General features: G+C 25.8%; 1 long non-coding RNA gene across 1 annotated transcript; it reads left to right on the top strand.

The window, feature by feature from the left end:
- Window positions 1-3,283: 3,283 nt before the first annotated feature.
- LOC136077101 (uncharacterized) lies at window positions 3,284-6,774 on the top strand. The gene is made up of 3 exons (XR_010636824.1): window positions 3,284-3,385; window positions 3,531-3,642; window positions 6,408-6,774. It is a non-coding gene; the product is annotated as an uncharacterized LOC136077101 (long non-coding RNA).
- Window positions 6,775-7,756: the final 982 nt, after the last annotated feature.

The raw sequence follows: 7,756 nt of genomic DNA, 5'->3' as shown, positions 1-7,756 counted from the left end.
GAACTTATTATAATACAACTATTTTCATAGCAAAACTATGAGAACTTATTATATACAACAAATCTTAGTTAAGCTGATTACAAAAGGTGATGATCCCAGTAATTTGTTACTTTCCTATGCGATGTAGTAGGCCAGAATAATGTAAAGTTTACACTATGCTGGGGCTATAATTTTACATTACAATAACATTATTTATTAATATTAGTGTATTCTACAATGTTCTTAAAGAACAGAGCAGTAATAAATTATTAAAAACATTTATCTCTCTTTAACAAATGGTTTCGGCTTCGAAAGGCTTTTCCGTAAGCCTAAAGGCTTTATTTATATATATATATATATATATATATATATATATATATATATATATATATATATATATATATATATTTATTATTTTGTTATTATAGCCTGATGTCACAAAAAGTTATGGCTTGTTTCAACATGAAAGGAACAAACCGCCATGAAAGAAAATCAAACACAAAATAAATTAAGTTTCGAAAAGTTAAAAGTTAACGAGCTAATCGTTGGTATTTTTTTCTTATTTTATTATAAAATGTTTACGTTAACAGATTGTTTAAACTCTCATTAGTTTATTGCTTACTTTATTTAATCCCCGAAATAACTTTTATATGGTTTTTTTATTTATACTTTTATACTGTCAACTTTCTATTTAGCGAGTGTCATGATGAAAAAAACAGAATCTACGGTAACCGATATCAAAGCGGAAGTGCAAAAGATTTTACGGTATGCTCCAAGCAAACTTGTTGCCGAGAAAGGTGGCCATTTACACAAAGATTCTATTTAAATATATATATTTGTTTTTTGTATTGAATGTTTGGTCGCCAGAAATATATGTTATATTTAATTATATGTATTAAATTATTTTAACATTGCTCTACGTCGAATGACATCGTATTTATTTCGGTTATCTGACGTCTTTGCGATGTTGGTTTGACATCGCTCTACGTCGAATGACATCGCATTTACGTCGGTAATCTGACATCTTTCCGATGGTTGGTTTGACATTGCCTAACGTCTGAAGACATTAATTTACGTTGGAAATATGATGTCATTCCGATGTTGGTCTGACATCGATCAACGTCGAATGACATCTATTTACGTCTGTAATCTAGCGTCGTTCCGATGTTGGTTTGACATCGCTCAACGTCGAATGACATCTATTTACTTCGATAGAATTACGTTGTTCCGATGTTGGCTTGACATCGCTCAACATCGAATGACATCTATTTATGTCGTTTATCAGACGTCGTTTCGATGTTGGTAAGACATCGCTCAACGTCGAATGACATCTATTTACGTTGGTATTATGACGTTGTTCCAATGTTGGTTTAACATCGCTTAACGTTGAATTACATCGGAATGCTGACGTCGCCCGATGTCTTTTTTTCCGACGTCGCCCAACATTTCCATTCCCAACGTTAATCCGACGTCGATCCAACGTCGAGATCCGACGTCGCTCGACGTTGTTCCGACGTCGAAATGCCCACTGGGAAGTGGTGTAAAGAAAGACTTTACTGGTCAGAAGAAGATTTGTCTAAAGTCATTTGAAGAAATGAATTAATTTTTGAGGGGGCTAATTTTATATCAAGAATTATTGTTAAAAGATTAGCTTCAGAGAAATAGGGAAAGATTTTGTGTACTAAGAGTACAAGGTGGTGGCAATTAGTATATGAGGAATCATTTCTCATAAGGGAATAGGAATATATTTATACAAGGTGAATTGACGAGTATTACAAATAAACCTTAAAAAAATAAGCTTTTACTTACTTGCAGACTATTTTACTTCCAGCCTACGTAAACTCGTGATTAAATTAAACTGCGTAAACTCGAGCAAAAATTTTTTATTTATTTTTGTTTACTATGTGTTCCAAATAAAAGTTTAAAAAAATCTCCCTTCTTTTTTTTATTTTTTGAAGCTTAAAAATTTTTTTAAGGTGAAAAACCTAAGTGACCTTATTTTTTTGAAAGCTACTGCAGTGGCTTTCAAAGCATGTATATATCTAGCTTTTTAAATGCATTATTCGCAAAATAATACCAGTCAATCACCTTGTTTTAATTCAAATTGGTTGACTGAAGCTAAGGTAGTTATAAGTCTGTGATTATCCAGTTTATTATAAATACTGGGATAACCATAGAATAGTTTGCCTTATTTTTTTTTATATAAATGCAATTTTAGAGTTGGTTCATTTGCAATATTGACAAATAGACTTGCCCCTATAAATAGATTTGATAACTTATTTAAAACGTACCTTGTAAGTTACTTTATAAATTTCTTATACTTTCATTTACATTTTCTCTTTCTTATGTATATATATATATATATATATATATATATATATATATATATATATATATATATATATATATATATATATATATATATGTGTATACATATATAAATATATATATATATATATATATATATATATATATATATATATATATATATATATATATATATATATATATATATATATATATATATATATATATATATATATATATATATATATATATATATATATATATATATTAAATCTATAAAACAAGTTTTTTTTATAGGTTGTTAATATTTTATGACTCTTTGAAATTAGAATTAATACAATCAAACAAACTATTTTGAGCAATTTTAAAAAGATTTATTTGATTTTGGTTAGTATATTATTTAAAAGCATAATTAACTATGCTTTTAATTTTTTATAACATATATAAATATTCCGTTTGAATGGTTGTTCTTCATAGTGGTAGGTTTTAATTTAAAATAGTTTTAAAATGTACCGTGACGTCAAGGCCTGAAATTGGTAATTAGATTCTTTTTTCAACATTTCCCTTTTATTTATCAGATAACTAAATCAAAGTTCTATATTAGGTTGTTTCTGTAAGAAAATGTTGTAACTAAAAAGCGCTGAACGCCGCTTTTAAATAAAATAATTTTCAATTGACAAATAAAGCTTTTAAAAAAACTATCAAAGTTGTATAAAAATAGCTCAAACATAAAATAGAAATTTGTTAAAAGACGTTTCCTTTGATAAAAGTCAAGTTTTTGTTTTTAGCCTATTATTAAAACAATGTAACGCCTCTTTAAATGTGAAAAACTAAACTAGTTCATATATTTTTTTGTTTCATAGTCTTAATGTATAATGTCAGTATATATATATATATATATATATATATATATATATATATATATATATATATATATATATATATATATATATATATATATATATATATATATATATACATAATACTTTTTATTTCCAGATTAATAGTTGATGCACTTAATAAATGTTATCACTGGGTTGTATTTCCTTTGGTATATTATTTATGTAAATTTTGTTGCAATAACATATATAGAACTAATGTTAGTATTTTTATGAAGTTTTATTTTTAAATTTGTGCTATAAATTTGATTAATTGAACTTGTTATTTATAACAAAACAATTAGTCTGGTGTTTTTTTATTGTTATTGTTGTTTTTTTCGTTTTTTTGTTTTTTTGTTTTTGTAGATTTTCGTTTTGCTAGTGATGGTAGTGGTTACTTTACCTCATTGGCTCCTGTGGTTGTGTGCTGGTTGCTTAAACAAGTTTTGTTATTTGCAATCTACCACACATGAATTAGGTTTTTAAGTCCTTTTTAATTAAAAATTTGTAACATTTAATCTTTATTAGATCGATAAAAGTCAACTTGACTGCAAGAAATTTAAAATAAAACTTTGACAGCAACTTAATAAAAACAAAAATTTAATTAGATCTAAAAATTAAACAAATTTTAACAAAAAATCCTAAATCTTAACTAAAAGTTCTCATGCTTTAATAAATTAATTTGCTCAAATATAAACAAGTAAAAGATATATTAAACCAGAAGTAATTATTTTATTTGGTTAAGTTTCGGTGTTTGGCTTGATAAACATGTTTATAATAGTTGCTTAAAGTTATTTTTTTTTTCAATAAAGTTATCATTAATTAATGATGCAATCATTAAATAACGACAGACTTTCGTTATTAAATGATTATATAATGCATAGATATGATAGATTATTCTATATGATATTTTTGTCGTCGACAGTCATTAAATCATTAAACAATGATTATTTAAAATAATTATCATTTAAAATACTATCTAACATGAATTAAAGATATTATATGAACATTTTCTAGATTAAATCATTTAAATTGATTCCATTACAGCTTGCGGAATTATAAATAAAAGACAAAAAAAATAAGTTGAAATTATTGTTTTTTTTTAAATAATGTCCACTTTTTAATTCAATTCTTTTGCAATCTATAGAAAATAATTGAGTCAGAGGTAGAATCAATTCGAATTTGAACTTTGTATTCAAAATTATTAATCTTTTATGCGAAAATAATTTTATTTTACAATAAAAACTAAACAATTTTTGTAGTGTTGGTTGCAAAAACTACTCCGATTGAAAAAGCACTATGTTGCGGGCTATATATGGGGTCGTCTATAAAGGGCGTCATTCAGAATTTAATTACTAACCAGAAGTAGAAGTTTATTGGCTCTCTTACACGGAGATTTTCGTTGAACACAAGGCGCTATATCACTCTTAAAGTATCTGCGCACGAGAACCAATATTCTCCTACTTCTTGTCATTAGTCAAACTTAAAGTGACATCCTTTATGGATGACCCCTATATTTGAGATATACAATCCAAAGGCAGATGTTAATATATAGTACTTAGTATTGAAGTACCATACAGTTTCAAGTACACAAAAAAACTTTCAATGAGAAATAGGATTCGAGCTGATTTCTAAAGCATAATATTTTCAGTTATACAGGTAGAACCGCAATTTTTTTAAATTTCAAGTTAAGTAACTTTTAAGTATAATAAAATTTTAAATATTTTGATGCTTGTACGTAATGCTTTTCTTAAAATAGCGATGAGAGAATCTTTGAAAGACAAGTAGTTATAAATACCTATATCATCCACATATATATGGAAAAAATTGTTTTTACGAAATAAATTTATATAAAATTTTAATTTCTCTATTAAAATATTTATGCTTAATTTATGTTTGTATATTATATATGCATTAATAGCTTTTATTTTAAAGTTATATGTTCTTTACATAAAATTAAATGGAGTATGTAACTATAAGGAGTTTTCAGCAGATTTATTAGTTTACTCGGCATCAAAAATTTTTAAGACAACAAATAATGCGCTTTGTTGTGAATGCTACTACTTCCGCGACTTTGATGCGCATGTTCAGAAGCAAAGCGTATTGTAACGCTGGTAAATATGATCTAAAATTGTCGATAAGACATTTACCGAGCAATCCGATGATGCCAAAAAAAAAGTTTTGATTTGAAAATAATTATTTTTATGAAAACAGCTAATAAAATTATCATAGTTATCATGAAATAATGTGTATGTGGAACATACACATTTACATATATTACACATAAAATATTTCATAACTCTGATTTGTTAACTCATTGCTTATGAAATTTTTAATGACTCTGTTCTCAAAATCAATTTTTGTTTTAAATTGATCTTTACTCAAGTATTTTTAAACTTGGTCTAATAATGCTTTCCATAAACTCTTTCAGTTCAAAAATCATTTGGAAATGCTTTTCTTGCTAATAAATAACGTTTTAAATTTTTAAGTATCTTTTCTTTCAAAAAATGCTTTTTGAAGGAACAATTGAATAAAATTAAAAGCAATTCTATTTTCCATTTTTTTGATTTGTTTTCTTGATTTTCTATCAATAGTGCCAAAAAGTAAAAGTGATGAGATATAATTTGATTTAAAGAAGATTTAAATTTTAAATAATTGAAAAGAAAAAATTTTATATATTAAATAGTATTAACTGATATAAAACAAAATTCTTATCTTACAAGATAGTAAGCTTTGGATTTACCTGAGCGGTAAATCGAAAGCTTAATTCCATTTTTAGTATTATTTTTTTGTGTGACTGTTTTCCTTTTAAATACAAGTTTATTTCTTTGTTCATTACGGAAGGACGAGGTTTATTGAAACCTTTTTGAAATTTTTTAAAACTGCGTTCAAAATAAAAATATTCTATAAAATTGTTTTTGTTGCCTAAATGACATACTTAGCAGGTATTATTTAGTTATATATTATTTAGTACTTATTACTTAATTATCATTTTATATATTATGACTATTATTCAATATTTAGTATTCCATGGTATTTAATAAATTAAGTAATGTAGTTTGGAAATTATTTGAATAAATACCTCCATAATGTAACCATAAGGCATTTTCACAAACTTCACCATTTAGCTTGTTGAAACAGTTTATGGCGTAAGTAGAATCATAAAATGAAACTATAAAACACTTAATGATAATAAATGACACTATTTATAAGATTGTTACTATTTTTGTCCATATTATTTAGAATTCAAACGATTATAATGCATTTACATAACAACACACTAGTTTCATATAAAGCTCGCAATATTTGGATTTTATTTGGATTTAGTGAGCCTAAAAAAAACACTCAGTGCACTGAATTCAGTTAACTCTTGGTGTGGACGCAATAAATATATCACGAAAACAGATGCATGCGACGTCATCATTTAACTAATGAACGTTTTCTACGGATTTGTTATTAAGTTTTGCATTACGTTTTTTTTCTCCTACCTTATTGACGTCATTTACAGAACTTAAAACTCTGCTGCAACAAACCGTTTCACTGTTATTAAAACTCGCTTTAAAGGAGCAAGCATACATCTACAAGGTGTTGCTTCTGTCAAGAGCCTTCTTTTGTAAGTTTACTTTTTTAGAATACAAGCATTTTTTAAAATAGATAATAATTTAGTAACAAATATTATTATTTAAATCTAAGAAGTATTCTAAAGAAAATTATAAGTCTTCACAACAGATTCTGCCAAAACACGTTCTAACAAACCCCATTCACAATTTCTCAACTAACAGAAGTCATTAGTGCATATAAAAAATAATTATTTTATTATACGATCAAAATGTATACTCACCTTTCAATACGCTAATGCAAATAATACAGTAATAAATTTCAAAATACCACATACAGTTTCTTTCAAATAATACTTTTGCCTAAAGTTACTTGGTGTTTACTTTGAAAAACCTAATTTTAAAAATTATTTTAATAAATAATATGTGCGAATGTAGAATAATTAACATTACTATATAAAGTATTTATTCTAGTGGTAGAGGTAGTATTATAATGTTTTAACAAACACCAAGTTCCAATTGGTCTTCACGCCGGTCTTCCCATCTGCCTATTTTACTTTATTTTTTTATTTATTAAATAAACTATACCAAATTGAATAAATTATGCCAAATTATGTATAAGTTATACTTTGATCTAGTTTCGAAAAATTGAGACAGCTACTTGGAATTTTTTTGCTTTTTTGGTGTACATTTAAAAATTAAAAGTGTTTTTATTTGAGATCGATATTCCATTTGATCTTTAGCTTGGTAGTTAATATCTTTAATCTAGATTACTCAGCCTTTTTTATTCTTTGTGCTTAATTGTTACACATTATATTAGATATAGCCTTATAAACACTAAACTTATATGTTCAAATTTCCTTTTTCAAACTTGCATTTTGAAATAATAAATTTGTAAAATAAATAAGCTTTCTTACGTTGCGGCCGCAATCAAATTTGAATTACGATATTTACTATAGCAGAGTTTTCTTTTTTTTTTCTTTGTTAGTTGTTTTACAATAGGGTTATTTAAATGCAAATTTGCAGAACCTGCTA

Source organism: Hydra vulgaris, chromosome 02 (genome assembly GCF_038396675.1).
Source record: "Hydra vulgaris chromosome 02, alternate assembly HydraT2T_AEP".
Classification (NCBI taxonomy): Eukaryota; Metazoa; Cnidaria; class Hydrozoa; order Anthoathecata; family Hydridae; genus Hydra; species Hydra vulgaris.
Note: the sequence above shows the minus strand (reverse complement) of the source record. Positions and strands in the feature narration are given on the sequence as shown.